The sequence below is a fragment of the Nicotiana tomentosiformis genome, chromosome 12, assembly GCF_000390325.3.
Source record: "Nicotiana tomentosiformis chromosome 12, ASM39032v3, whole genome shotgun sequence".
NCBI lineage: Eukaryota > Viridiplantae > Streptophyta > Magnoliopsida > Solanales > Solanaceae > Nicotiana > Nicotiana tomentosiformis.
The window spans coordinates 132,453,034-132,466,961 of record NC_090823.1 but is presented as its reverse complement, the minus strand read 5'-3'; positions in this window follow the sequence as shown (position 1 = coordinate 132,466,961).

Here is a 13,928-nt window from a genome sequence, read left to right as displayed (position 1 = left end):
AAAGTACAAAAGAAAGAAGCTGCAAGAGTCAACTACCAAGACTCCTTCCTTGTGGGGAGAGGAGTTGCTTCCCAGTTATTGAGCATGGTTTCTGGGCCAATTAGTTGCATATCGGCACGACTAGTGCCTTTACCATCCTGGATCATATTCACTTCAGAAAACATCTGCCTGAGGCCATGGCAAATTTCATCATTGTTTGCATGCGCCGAGGAATTTTGACCATGTTTGAACCGTGGCTCGACAAAAGTGTAGAAAATGTGAGGGATAGGTTGCTGCAAGACCCACCCATGCTTTTTGCGATGCTTGGCTTTGTCTTCGTCTGCTTGTGTTGGCCTGAAGCCTAAACCAAAAGTACCCCTGTTACTGAACGGAGAAATGGGTTCTGAAATTCCTTGCAATGATGCCCCCAAACCTTTTCCTGGCTCATAACCTTGTCTCATCATAAGTGCAGCCACCATTACGGATGTGGAGGAGAGACGCGGATGTAGAATGGGTTTTCCTTCCTCAACATGGTCCACAACAACTACTTCGAAAGCCTGATAGACAATAGACTCGCATCCTTCCTTGGCCTCAATACATGGGACTAACGGGTCTTTATAAATGGATGACTCGTCTTCTCCGTGAACAATAATTTCTTGCATGTCATGCTTGAATTTGAGCATCTGATACAAGGTGGATGGCACAGCTCGGGCCGTATGGATCCATGGCCTTCCAAGAAGAAAGTTATAAGAAGTTTCCATGTCCACTACTTGGAAAACAATTTCAAAATCAACAGGCCCAATCGTCATGGTGAGGTTGATCTCCCCAATGGTATCTCTCGCTGAGCCATCAAAAGCCCGGATGCGAACATTGCTGGGTCGGATCCTGTCTGTATTGATCTTCATGCTTTGCAAGGTAGAGAGAGGGCATACATCTACACTCGAGCCTCCATCAACCATGACTCGCTTCACATAATGCCCCTCACATTTGACAATCAGGTGCAAAGCCCTATTGTGACCGGCTCCCTCCTCAGGAAGTTTATCATCAGTAAAGGAAATTCTGTTAACCTCAAAAAATCTATTGGCCATCTTCTCTAACTGATTCACGGTGGTATTCTCTGAGACATGTGCCTCGTTCAGGATTTTGATTAGTACACGGACATGCTCTCCTGAGTGTATAAGTAGAGATAACAGAGAGATTTGGGCAGGAGTCTTTCTCAGCTGGTCAATGATTGAGTAATCCTGAACTTTCATCTTTTTCAAAAACTCCTCCGCCTCTTCTTCAGTGACCGGTTTCTTTATTGGCATTTGGCCTTCTCTGATTTGCTTAGCCTTCCTCAACTCTTCTGGAGAGTAACACCTCCCTGATTGAGTCAAACCTCCAGTTTCCCCCACTTCTTCTATGATTTCCTTACCTTTGTAGGTTACTACGGTTTTGTCGTAGTTCCAAGGGATGGTTTTCGTATTTGTTACGCGGGGTTGTGTGGCAAGCTTGATTATGATCGGCTCTATTATACCCATCGTACCGCCCTGATTCTCCTTTGTGATGGGGTGACCTCCAAGGACGTATAACTTTGGGCTTGGAGCATTGGAGCGAACCTCCAACCTCGAGATTTTTGGAACAAATAAAGTTTCCTCTCTGAGCTCTGGGCACCTTTCACAATCAACGGTGCATCTAGGCTTGGACTTACTTCCAGTTTGGTTCCCTCTTGAATTGTTACCACTGTCATTTTTGCTCGACCAACTGGCTTGTATACATGATCTCGTCCAATCATTCCCACAAAATGAACATCATTGTGTACTGGCAACGGGTTATTGGTCACATTAGGAGGGTCCTCGCCATTCGTGACTACAATCAATTTTTCAACAATGAGTCTTTCTATGGCTCTTTTCAGGGTCCAACAGTCATCAGTGCTATGCCCTGGAGCACCTGAATGGTACTCACACCTAGCATTTGCTTGAAATCCGTGCGAATCAGGATGCATATGGTGGGGAGCGATGGGTCCAATCACGCCCATCTACTTCAACTTCTGGAATAGACTAGAGTATGATTCAGCCAATGGAGTAAAGTTTTCCACCGGCCTCTGCTCTCGACCATAATCCTGCCTAGGACGAGCATTGTAGGGTGCCCGAAAATTTTGCTGCTGAGGTCGGGGGAATCTTGGAACGGGTGCCCGTACCTGTTGATTGGGAGGACGAGCATATGATTGAGCATTAAACACTGTATATTGTGGCGGTCCCACGGAGTACTGAGGAATTGGCGGGGGATAGTAATGTTGAGGGTAGCTGGATTGCCCCTGCTGAACTTGCACATAAGGTTGCGATGCCCCTCTTTGAACTTCCCTAGATCCCGAAGTCATCATGGACCCTTCATCTCTCTTCTTCCTATTTGCCAAACTTCCCGACCCATTTTGGATAGCTTGGGTGGTGGCTTTGAGAGCAGCTTGACTTACAATTCTGCCAGTCTTGAGGCCATTTTCGACCATTTTTCCTATTTTGATCGCTTTCGCAAAAGGTCTACCCATTGCGGACATCATGTTCTGAAAGTAATCAGGCTCTTGGGCCTCCAGAAAAACAGTGATCAACTTGTGGTTATCCATGGGTGGCTTAACTCTAGCTGCTTGCTCCCTCCACTTGATTGCATACTCCCTAAAGCTTTCAGTCGGCTTTTTCTTCATATTGGACAGGGAATTGCGATCCGGCGCAATATCTATGTTATATTGAAATTGTTTAATGAAGGCTTGGGCCATGTCGTCCCAGACATGCCAGTGAGAGATATCTTGGTCAATGAACCATTCGGAGGCTACCCCCACAAGACTTTCCCCAAAATAAGCCATCAGTAATTCTTCTTTTCCACCTGCACCCCTCAGCTGGTTGCAGTACCTTTTCAAATGGGCGATAGGGTCGCCGTGTCCATCATACTTCTCGAATTTTGGGGTCTTAAACCCTGGTGGAAAATGGATGTGAGGGAACATGCATAGATCACTAAACGAAACACTTTTGTGACCCCCTAGTCCCTATATGTTCTTTATGTTTTGTTCAAGACTTTTCATTTTCCTGGCCATCTCATCCGGCTCAATCGTCTTGACAAGCTTTTTGTTTTCCACTGGTGAATCGTACTGAGGAGTCTGATTATATGGAGCCGAGACCCCGAAAGCCATATTTGGAGAGTAGTATTGGCCATCATAAGCATGAGATGGTGGCTCGTTGATTAGCCTCATCACAGGAGGTGGAGGCGGGATTGTGTATGCCGGTGCGCCAGACACGACTGGAGGAGTGTTCCTGACCGGTGCGACTGGAGGTCGCACATTAGAGGTACCAGGAGCAACGTGGAGGCTATAATTTGGCACATACCCTGGTGGTAGGATGTGGTCGCTCGTTGTATGGAGCGGTGGTTGAGTAGCCAGGGGTATGGTGGAAGTTCCCTCTGAGGGACCACGGGGTGGAGGCTGACCAGACACCCAAGCTTGATATACATCAGACAATTGTTGTCTCAATTTTCTTATTTCCTCCGACTCTTGTTCAACTGATTGACCCTGGGGGTCGTCAGTGATCAGCTCGATCTCATCATCGTTGGTCATTACTACTGCTCCCTTAGATCTAGTGAAGTAATGGTGTGTTGCCAGTTTCACCACAAACCAACCACCTTAAGCTTACTACGTAAGACACAGCAAACGTGTTAAGGTTAAGCATTTTATAGATAAGAATCACACATAATGTGCCATGCTCCAATCATTGTCACTATTTCTAGCATGCTTTTGGAGGCTTCATGTTTCATTCCGGCTTATGAGGTTGCTTCTTATTGACGCTCTTATTTTCTTCTCTCTTTTTTTTTTTTAACTCACACCTCATTTTGATCCCTCATCTTAGAATCATTGAAAAATATTTTGATCGAACCTTTTTTGGGTTGCCTACGTATCATGTCGCCGCATGAATCAGATCATTACGTAGTTCAGGGGGAAATAATAACATTTTTTTTAATATTATTATTATTATTAAAATTGACTCTAAAGACATAAGTATGACTCAAAATGCGACAAATGAAAAATGAAACTACAAACTAATTGACTGCACTAAAACTTTAATCTTCAATGGTATTCTTGCTTAAACTGATATCATCAAAGGTCTGTATCCCTTGGCCTTCACTCTCCCCCCAAAATCTCGTACAAATTCTGAAACACTACCGGCAACTGTGGAACGAGGGTACGTGCTTGTTGACCAACTTTCTCATTGTTTAGATGACGATGATCGTTGTGAATATATGCTGCTTTCTCTGCCAATTGAAGTACTTGCTCTCTGGCTTGCCCCATATTCATGTGACAATTCTGCAACCATATCTGGGTAGTGTTGAGGGCGTTCCCCATTTGTGTCTCGCGTCCCTCGTATTCTTTAATACGGCGGTTTAGCACAGCTCTCTCAATCATCCACTGACGCCGCTCTGCCTCAAAATCTGCATGTTGATGTCCTCTCTTATGCCTTTTTATTTCTTCCAATTGTGCATGAAACTGACCCTTTGAGTGTATCCAATAGGCCCTTTCTCTTTCAAACTTCTCTCTCTACTGATCAAACTCCAATTGTTGTTGGTGCGTATCCTCTTCAACGATACTCAAGTCTTCTTGTAGCTTATGTATTTCAGCATTTTTATTTGCCTCAGCTCTTCTAACTAAACCAATAGTGCTTGACAGTTCTTCTTCTAAGCGGGCCGCCTCATTTTTAGCATCCTTTAGATCTTTATCCATGACCCGTAAGGTAGATTGATAATCTTTCTCAATATTTAAACGAATCTGAGCGACTACGGCTTGTAGTTGGGCTTGTTGTTTGGATATGGTCATCCGGGCATGCTCCAATTCCTCTTTTAACCTTTCTATAGCTCTTTGATCATTTCTCCTCCTATTGGACCCTTCAGGCCCATCTCTAAGCGACGAAGGGTCATGAAACCAGGTAATATATTCAGGGATCACCTCTCCACGATCTCGGTCTTCTACCATATCATTCAACTCCGAGACTTTTTTTTGCGGCCAAACGCACACGCAAGTATACGCGGTCGTCAAGTAATAAAGTGACTAAAAGTCGGATGTCGAACCCACGAGGACTTGTGATTAACTATTAACTAAATTAGACTATCCTAATTATCTAAAAAAGAATTAAACCTAAAAATATTTGATTCTAAACTAATTAAATAAACAAATATATAAATAATGAACTTTGAGCAGAGAAAGAGCAGATCTTTATGATATCAATGTAATAAAAACGATCTAGGGTTATGGGCTATCTAACAATCCTATTGTATTCGTCAATTGAATCGACCAACTAATTTATCTAGCTTATTGGTTGACAGGGTTAATATTGCTCATAAGAATCTTTCGAGTTCTTACTCGCCTATTCAAGCTAACCTAACGCCTATATGTCTATGAAGTTAGAATCAACAAGAACACATTTATAATTCCTGTAAATCAACCAAGCAAGGCAATTAGGTATATGTCTATCCTAACCACGAATCCGTTCCCCGATGCCCGAGTTCAAGAACTTGCTCTACTCAATCCTATATGTAATCTAGAATTTCCACTTTCGAGTTCAATTCTAGATTCGTAGATAGTATTCAATTGGTGATCAAGCAATTAAATAATTAAGTGCAAGATTGAATAAATAAACCCATATGATAAATCAAGAAGGCAAAATCAATATCCGAATAACAATAGTCATGAAAGAACCACAACCCTAGAACGTGAAGTTTAGCTCCACATAGACATGGTAGCCAAACAACAAATCATACAAAGAAACATAAAAATTACTAAGTTTGGTGGGAGAAAGATGGAACTTGATGAATTCCGGCCTCCACGGCGGCTCTGTGCTTGTGTTTTCCTCTCAAAAACGTCCTCCTCTCTCCAAAATAGGTTTAGGTTGGCTTTTATATGAGTTGGGGCGTCTTGGGGTCGAAATAACCGAGTCCCAGTCGAAATAGGACATTTTTCCATCTTGAGCGTCCAGGGCAGTGTGGGGCGCTGGCCCTGGCGCTCAAATTTCTTGGCTACTGTAAATTGCGCCACAGCGAGCGCCCCACGCTCGCTGTGGCCCTCAAATTTCACTTTTTGCGTTTTTGTCCCGATTTCGCTCCAATTCGCGCCCTTTCGTCCCAAATTGCATCCGAATGATCCCTACACATAGAAATACCAAAATTTAGCACAAATAATCATATTAAACATCTCAAATCGTCGAGACATGAGCAAAATGTGAGGCGATATATATCAAAATATGCATACATTAAGCCAATTATCAATACCCCACACTTAAACGTTGCTCGTCCTCGAGTCAACCAACAAATAACTCTATCTTTGAGCACTCTCCACCAATGACCATGGTTGATAGCAACAATTAAACTCTAGCATAGGTTATCACATACACTTCCTTTTAACTTATGCCATACTTCAAAAATATTCAAATAAAGACAACATGCTCATAACAATCCTTGGCTCAAAAACCGACTCAATGTCACAATGCACTCATGGATTGAACACCCAACATCCTAAAGAAGTCTAATAATGCTACCTATCCCTCGTGAAATCATGTGCCCTCATAACAAAAGCAAAGAGAGTAAAATCAATCCACACATTCGAATCTCATGCTCACATATATATCAAAACAATTGCTCACTATCACAAAAGAAGTCACATGCATGTAATTGGTAGCATAGGCTTGCCCTTAATGTAAATCTCTACTATCTAAGCTCGCTCGATCTAAAATCAATTAGGACTTTTTCATGGTTGTAATGTGGGCTAAGGGACGGGTAGGATATATTTTAGGAATAGTGACTCAACCTCCTAAGCACTTTAACACATCACCAAATAACTTAAGCGCAAATTCTTCAACACCAATTCAATTTCACAAATAATATCACCCCCAACAATATTTCCTCTTTCTTTAAGCACTACTTTAATTCATACCCACTAGCAAGAACAAGACAACAATTTATTCATCTATATTTTTTTTTCTTTTTTTTCCAGATTTTTCTCTTCTTTTTTTATTTCAATTTCCGCTAGTGGTGTATTATTTTACAAAATAAGTGTACCCTTCTTTCTTTCATTGGTTCCACTCAAAATCCACCCCACACTTAGTCCCTTCTTACTTCTTTTAGCGTTCATTTCATAATTAAAGTGCTTTAAGAGGTAAAAGGATCAAACCAATGTCAATTAAGAATAAAAAGGGTATAGGCTTGTAATGTGGGTACCAAATAACAGGTCTACAGGCTCAAAAGGGTTAACTAGGGATAGATTTTATTTGTGATAAGCAATTAAGTTCAAAAAGATCAAAGAAAGCCTAAAATCATTTTTCAAACCGAGCATCACCTAAAATTTCGCTTCAACTCACATACCGGGCAAGTTCTAGACACAAGTACAATACATGGACAACACAAAAACCTCACCACACATGGCACATGACTCACTAAGGACGGCCCCATTCCGACTCTCAACAGATGTAAATATTCACGGAGCCACGAGATATTGAGCATTAAGCGCAAAGTGAACACAAGTCAAGAAAACGAGAAATAGGTGCCACAAAACATGCTATCCAATTTATAAAGGCTTCATGATCAATTTTAAAACATAGGAAAGGCACTACATATGCCAAAGCCTGAATACGCTACTATCAAACAAGTCAAGAACCCCTAGGAATCTCATATTTCTTCCTCCATTTATTTTCTAAACTCTAATCTATTCTCAAAGAAAAAAATTTACCCGGTTCAAACTACATCCCATGGAAAAGAACCGAGGCACAAAGAAAAACCACAGGGGATTATTGCTACAAGAAAAACATATTTTTGGATTTTTCTTTTTTTGTTTTTTTTTTGTTTAGACTTTAATCCCTCAAGAAAATTGTCTAGGAGATCCATCGTCGGAAAAAGTCCAAAAAATAAATTTTTAATTTTTTTCTCAATTGTTTTCTATTTTATTTTTATTTTTATCTTTTTTAATTAAGCTACTAAAACTATTACTACTATACTACACCATTAATTCTACTAACTATGCTATTAAAAATAAGAAGCTAACTAACAATAAAAAGATAAGAAATTAACAATATACTAATATAATACTATAGAAAGAATAGAGAATCTTCCACCCTACACTTAAAAGAGTGCAGTGTCCTCAATGCACAAATAAAGTAAAAATAACAACAAGGGTGGACAAGAAACTCCCTGAAAGACCAAAGGCCGAAACAATAGCAGCTCACGGGGTACTCAGACTTCTCCCATGGATGGTCCTTTGTGCGGGCACCACACACTTAGTTCTCACCATCTAGCTTGTTTTTGCACTCTTCCAATGACTTTCTTCCTATGCTCATAATCCTACAAAATAAAAACAGACACTACAAAAATAATATAATAAAAACAAAAATAAAAGAAGGTAGTAAAGCTGGGTTGCTTCCCAACAAGCGCCTAATTTAACGTCGCAACACGACGTGAACTACTTTTTGCCTCCACCTCGAACTTATGAATTGCGCCCCTAATTTGGCTTCAAGCTTTCTATTATGCTCCCGAGGCGGTGAGACAAATTTAATTGGGCCAAGCAACCAATATCGCGTTTTACACTTCTTGGCCTTCAGATGAGGTATGCAATTTTGTCTCTTTGGCACGACGAATTCAAGAATGTAAGCACCCCGTTCCTCATCCATTGGCTCCTCCAAAGGCTCAGATGACTCGATTTCCATGTCATCATCCAAACACAATTTTGAAAAATGTATGGAATGAGGACCAATACACCCTAACTTTAGAATTGTATTACTCTTTACATCCTCATATGTACACACACTAGAGTCTTCACATATAATATTATCTACTTCCTCACATGACTCTAGAGTGCTTTCCTCGACATGGACATCATCAATACAAGTATGGACGAATGATTTACTCTCCCCTTTTAGCTCCTCAATTTGGCGTATAAGCTCCTTTTCAGCTTCACACAACTCAGAACTATTTTGTTGGGCGTTAGACGCATCAACCTTTGCAATTAATTTAGCTCCCAAGTCGTGAATATCAGTGCCAAAATTTTCAATCTCCTATCCCAGTTCAGCTCTTCCTTCTATAAAGTGTCTCGTCCTATCAGTAATTTCCTCACGTTGAGCCTCATATATTTCTAACTTTTCAGATTGTTCCACTAGCCATGTTTGGCTCAAAATCTCCACTTTTTCAAAATTTTCCTTTTCTTGAAACTTGCTCTCTTCATTCAATTCTTCCATATTAGCCTTCATTCTTGTGATTGTTGCCGTCATTCTTTTCATATCTTTTTTGAGTTCATCATGTTGCTCTGCTACTTGCCTCATAATATACCTAATATATGCATCATGTTCCATATCCTGCACTTCATTTCCCCTATCAAACTCACAAATATTGTTAGAAAGATTATAATAAGGGCTCTGAGAAGGATGAAAAGAATTAGGACAACCATCCAAATGGCTATCTTGACCACCACACATATTACAAATATTCCACTTGAAGGATTGAGATTGTGCGCACAACTCGCTCCCGGGAACATTCTGACAATTTTTCCACCAGTGGGGTCCTCCACAATATGGACAGGGATCATCAAAATAAGAATAACCATCATTCGAATAATTCTTATACCAAGATGCCATGCTAAAATAAAAAATAAAAAATACTAACTAAACTAAAGAAAGAATAGAAAAACAAATGTCTAATCTAGAAAAATAGCTAATTTCTAAGTCCCCGGCAACGGCGCCAAAAACTTGTTGCGGCCAAACACTCACGCAAGTATACGCGGTCGTCAAGTAATAAAGTGACTAAAAGTCGGATGTCGAACCCACGAGGACTTATGATTAACTATTAACTAAATTAGACTATCCTAATTATCTAAACAAGAATTAAACCTAAAAATATTTTATTCTAAACTAATTAAATAAAAAAATATAAATAATAAACTTTGAACAGAGAAAGAGCAGATTTTTATGATATCAATGTAATGAAAACGATCTAGGGTTATGGGCTATCTAACAATCCTATTGTATTCTTCAATTGAATTGACCGACTAATTTATCTAGCTTATTGGTTGACAGGGTTAATATTGCTCATAAGAATCTGTCGAGTTCTTACTCGCCTATTCAAGCTAACCTAACGCCTATATGTCTATGGAGTTAGAATCAACAAGAACGCATTTATAATTCCTGTAAATCAACCAAGCAAGGCAATTAGGTATATGTCTATCCTAACCACGAATCCGTTCCCCGATGCCCGAGTTCAAGAACTTGCTCTACTCAATCCTATATGCAATCTAGAATTCCTACTTTCGAGTTCAATTCTAGATTCGTAGATAGTATTCAATTGGTGATCAAGCAATTAAATAATTAAGTGCAAGATTGAATAAATAAACCCATATGATAAATCAATAAGGCAAAATCAATATCCGAATAACAATAGTTATGAAAGAACCACAACCCTAGAACGTAAAGTTTAGCTCCACATAGACATGGTAGCCAAACAACAAATCATACAAAGAAACATAAAAATTACTAAGTTTGGTGGGAGAAAGATGGAACTTGATGAATTCTGGCCTCCACGGCGGCTCTGTGCTTGTGGTTTCCTCTCAAAAACGTCCTCCTCTCTCCAAAATAGGTTTAGGTTGGCTTTTATATGAGTTGGGGCGTCTTGGGGTCGAAATAACTGAGTCCCAGTCGAAATAGGACATTTTCCCATCTTGAGCGTCCAGGGCAGTGTGGGGCGCTGGCCCTGGCGCTCAAATTTCTTGGCTACTGTAAATTGTGCCACAGCGAGCGCCCCACGCTCGCTGTGGCCCTCAAATTTCACTTTTTGCGTTTTTGTCCCGATTTCGCTCCAATTCGCGCCATTTCGTCCCAAATTGCATCCGAATGATCCCTACACATAGAAATACCAAAATTTAGCACAAATAATCATATTAAACATCTCAAATCGTCGAGACATGAGCAAAATGTGAGGCGATATATATCAAAATATACATACATTAAGCCAATTATCACTTTACTTGCATACCAAATTTTCATAATTTCTTCTTCATCATGAGGTTGATCTTTACCAAAATCATAACAGAACTTGCTCATATCTCGTGTTGGTGGCACCTCCTGTAGTCGTGCAAATTGGCGCATTACCCGAAGTGGAGCATAAGACTGAACACCATCCAATCCTATGAGTACCAAATAAGAATGGTATGCAGACTCACAAATGACCTCTTTAGAGGAGAACCAATCGTAGTTCCAAGTGATCCGTTTGGCAGATAGAGTAAGAAGTAGTTCTTTCCAGGTGCCAATTCCCTCTGGTAAGTCACATTCGTCAATTCTTTTCTAGTGATCATAAGTATGATTGGGCCATAGCTCACTAAAATTAGTGATTGTAGGATGACGATAGAAATGCTCCAAAAACCATATTTGTAACAAAATGTTGCAACCATCAAAGTTTCGTGCGCCCATTTTACATCTAGTTAAAGCACGAAAAATGCAAGAAAGAATCATACCAAAGTATAATCACCCCCTTCTGAGGTCAGAGCCTCAACTACACCTGCCAAGCGGATGTCAATGCGTCCCTCTCTTTCCGGGAAAACTACACGCCCCAAAAAGGTGACCATAAATGCAAACCTTCTATGTACCTTCCATGTTTCCTTATCTTCCTTTGATTTCAATTTTCCCACATTCCTTTCGAAATTGCATTCTAGGCCATACAACTGAAACAAAAAGCCCAACTTAACCCATTTGCCTCCTAGACCTTCATATTGTCCGTAATTTATGTTCAAAAGCTTCAGAAACCTACCCTCGTTCACATTTTTTGGTACTATGGGCCTTTGGCGGCAAAGATTGCGGCCCCACCCCTAGAAATGGGTGATTTCCTCTAAGGTCGGAGTCATTTCACAGTCGGTAAAACGGAACACATTATTTTCAGGATCCCAGTGCGGAATCAAAGTTTCAATCACATCCCTCCTCGGCTTTATCGTAATCATGTGAACCAAATGTCCCAAGTATTTCTTTATCTGGTTTCACTCATATTCCTTAAAGTCTCTCCACCAATCCCACAACAACTGTGGTATCTGATCGACAATCAGAAAATCTGGTATCCCTTCTGATCTGGGCCTCTTTTCAGACTTACCTCTTTCCCCACTCATGGTATACCTGTCTACCCAGACACAGGGTTAGACTTTGATCAAACATATTATTGACACACAAATATTTCGATTTCTCGGGTTTTGACTCTTATAAAAGAAAAAGAAAAAGAAAAAGAAAAAAATAAATAAATAAAAGCTAAACTGTGGGACTAAAAAAAAGTATTTTTGGATTTTTTTTTTGGATTTTCTAAGGAAATAATTGTAAATAGGGAATTAAGGAAAAGGAAAATATTTTTGAATTTTTCTGAAAATTGGGCCGGAACCGATAAGGTTTGCCTACGTATCTCACATCCGGTGAGAATCAGACCCGCGTAGTTCGGTGATAAAACTTTCAATGAAACTAACTATATTTTCTCTCTTTATGAAAAATTAATCATGGACAGCAAACGCACCAAATCACTTCGGGCCTTTTTTTTAAAATTTTTTTTTTAAAATGAACGAACATTTGTATAGAAATCGGGAGCATATTTTTTTTTTTATCTGCTGATTCAACTAATCCACCCTAAAGCCGGTCGACATGCAAGCCTCCCAAATAAAGTAACATGTAGCACATAAGTGAACGTTATGGTCTCAAAGAGGATACCTGTCTTATACGGACCCGGCCCCTGTGCCGAGTTTCGCTAAGTCAAATGCACGTGATGCAAATAAAGCGAACCTACTTGGGATATCCGGCATGAGGTATGTTCTTCTAGGTTTAAATCCTGATGGAAGAGGTGTCTAGACTGGCTTACTCGAGCGGACAACCCGAGCCGAGAAGCGTCAAGCGTCACCAGTAGTAGAACAGCACTTGCTAGCTAACGATTCTCTCGCCTAAGCATGTGTGACTAAATCCTTCACCAGAAGCTGGTAGGCTAACTGGATTTATCTCAAGATAGAAATTTTGTGATGCTGGTAGGCAAACACAACATAACTAACTATAAAAAGACTCAAAGGGGTGCGAGAGAGGATACAATTTATATGTATAGTTCAACAATATCAAAACACTATAAAGTGGACAAGTAACAGATTAGGCCCAAATAAATCACAATATATACAAAAATTAATAAAGCCAAATAAAGTCAATATACAAGCTCGAATTCTTAATGTCCCCAGCAGAGTCGCCAGAGCTGTCACACTCCTTTTTCTACCCGCAAAATAATATTGTGTGAATTAAAGAGTTTTTCCAATTAAAGTGACAAAATTGAGTAGGGATTATTTTATTTACAGAGTCGCCACTTGAAATTGATTTTTTGTTGGTGTTCCAAGTCACCTTTTATTTGAATCCCTAATCAAAGGAAGATTTGACTCTATTATTATTGGTCTGCAAAAATAAAGTCCGGGTAAAGAATTCTGTTAACCGGGGAGAAGGTGTAAGGCATTCCCCGAATCCGTTGTTCTAGCACGGTCGCTTTAATTGACTAAAATTTGGCTTGAATAATTTTTGGATAAAGTGTGTATTATTTGCCTTAAGTTACTATTGTCTAGTACCGCTTAATAATTAATAATTTTGGCCTAGGAGCGTGCAAGCACACAAGGTCCTTATTTGATTATATGTATTAAAACAAAGAACGTGTCGGTACACATGGTTTAAATACAATTAATATTGAAGAGTCAAGGAGCGGGAATGCACACATGACTACTTTATTAAAAAAAATTAATAATAACGACCAAGGACCGTGTATGAACACATGGTCTACATCTCAAACGTGCCTAAAATTGCCTATCACTTAAATTAATTAAAAAAGCACTTCTTTTTTATATTTATTACTTGTTTGACTGAAAAAATAATAATATTATTATTAAAAATAATTTTTACTAATGCAAGACTTTAAAC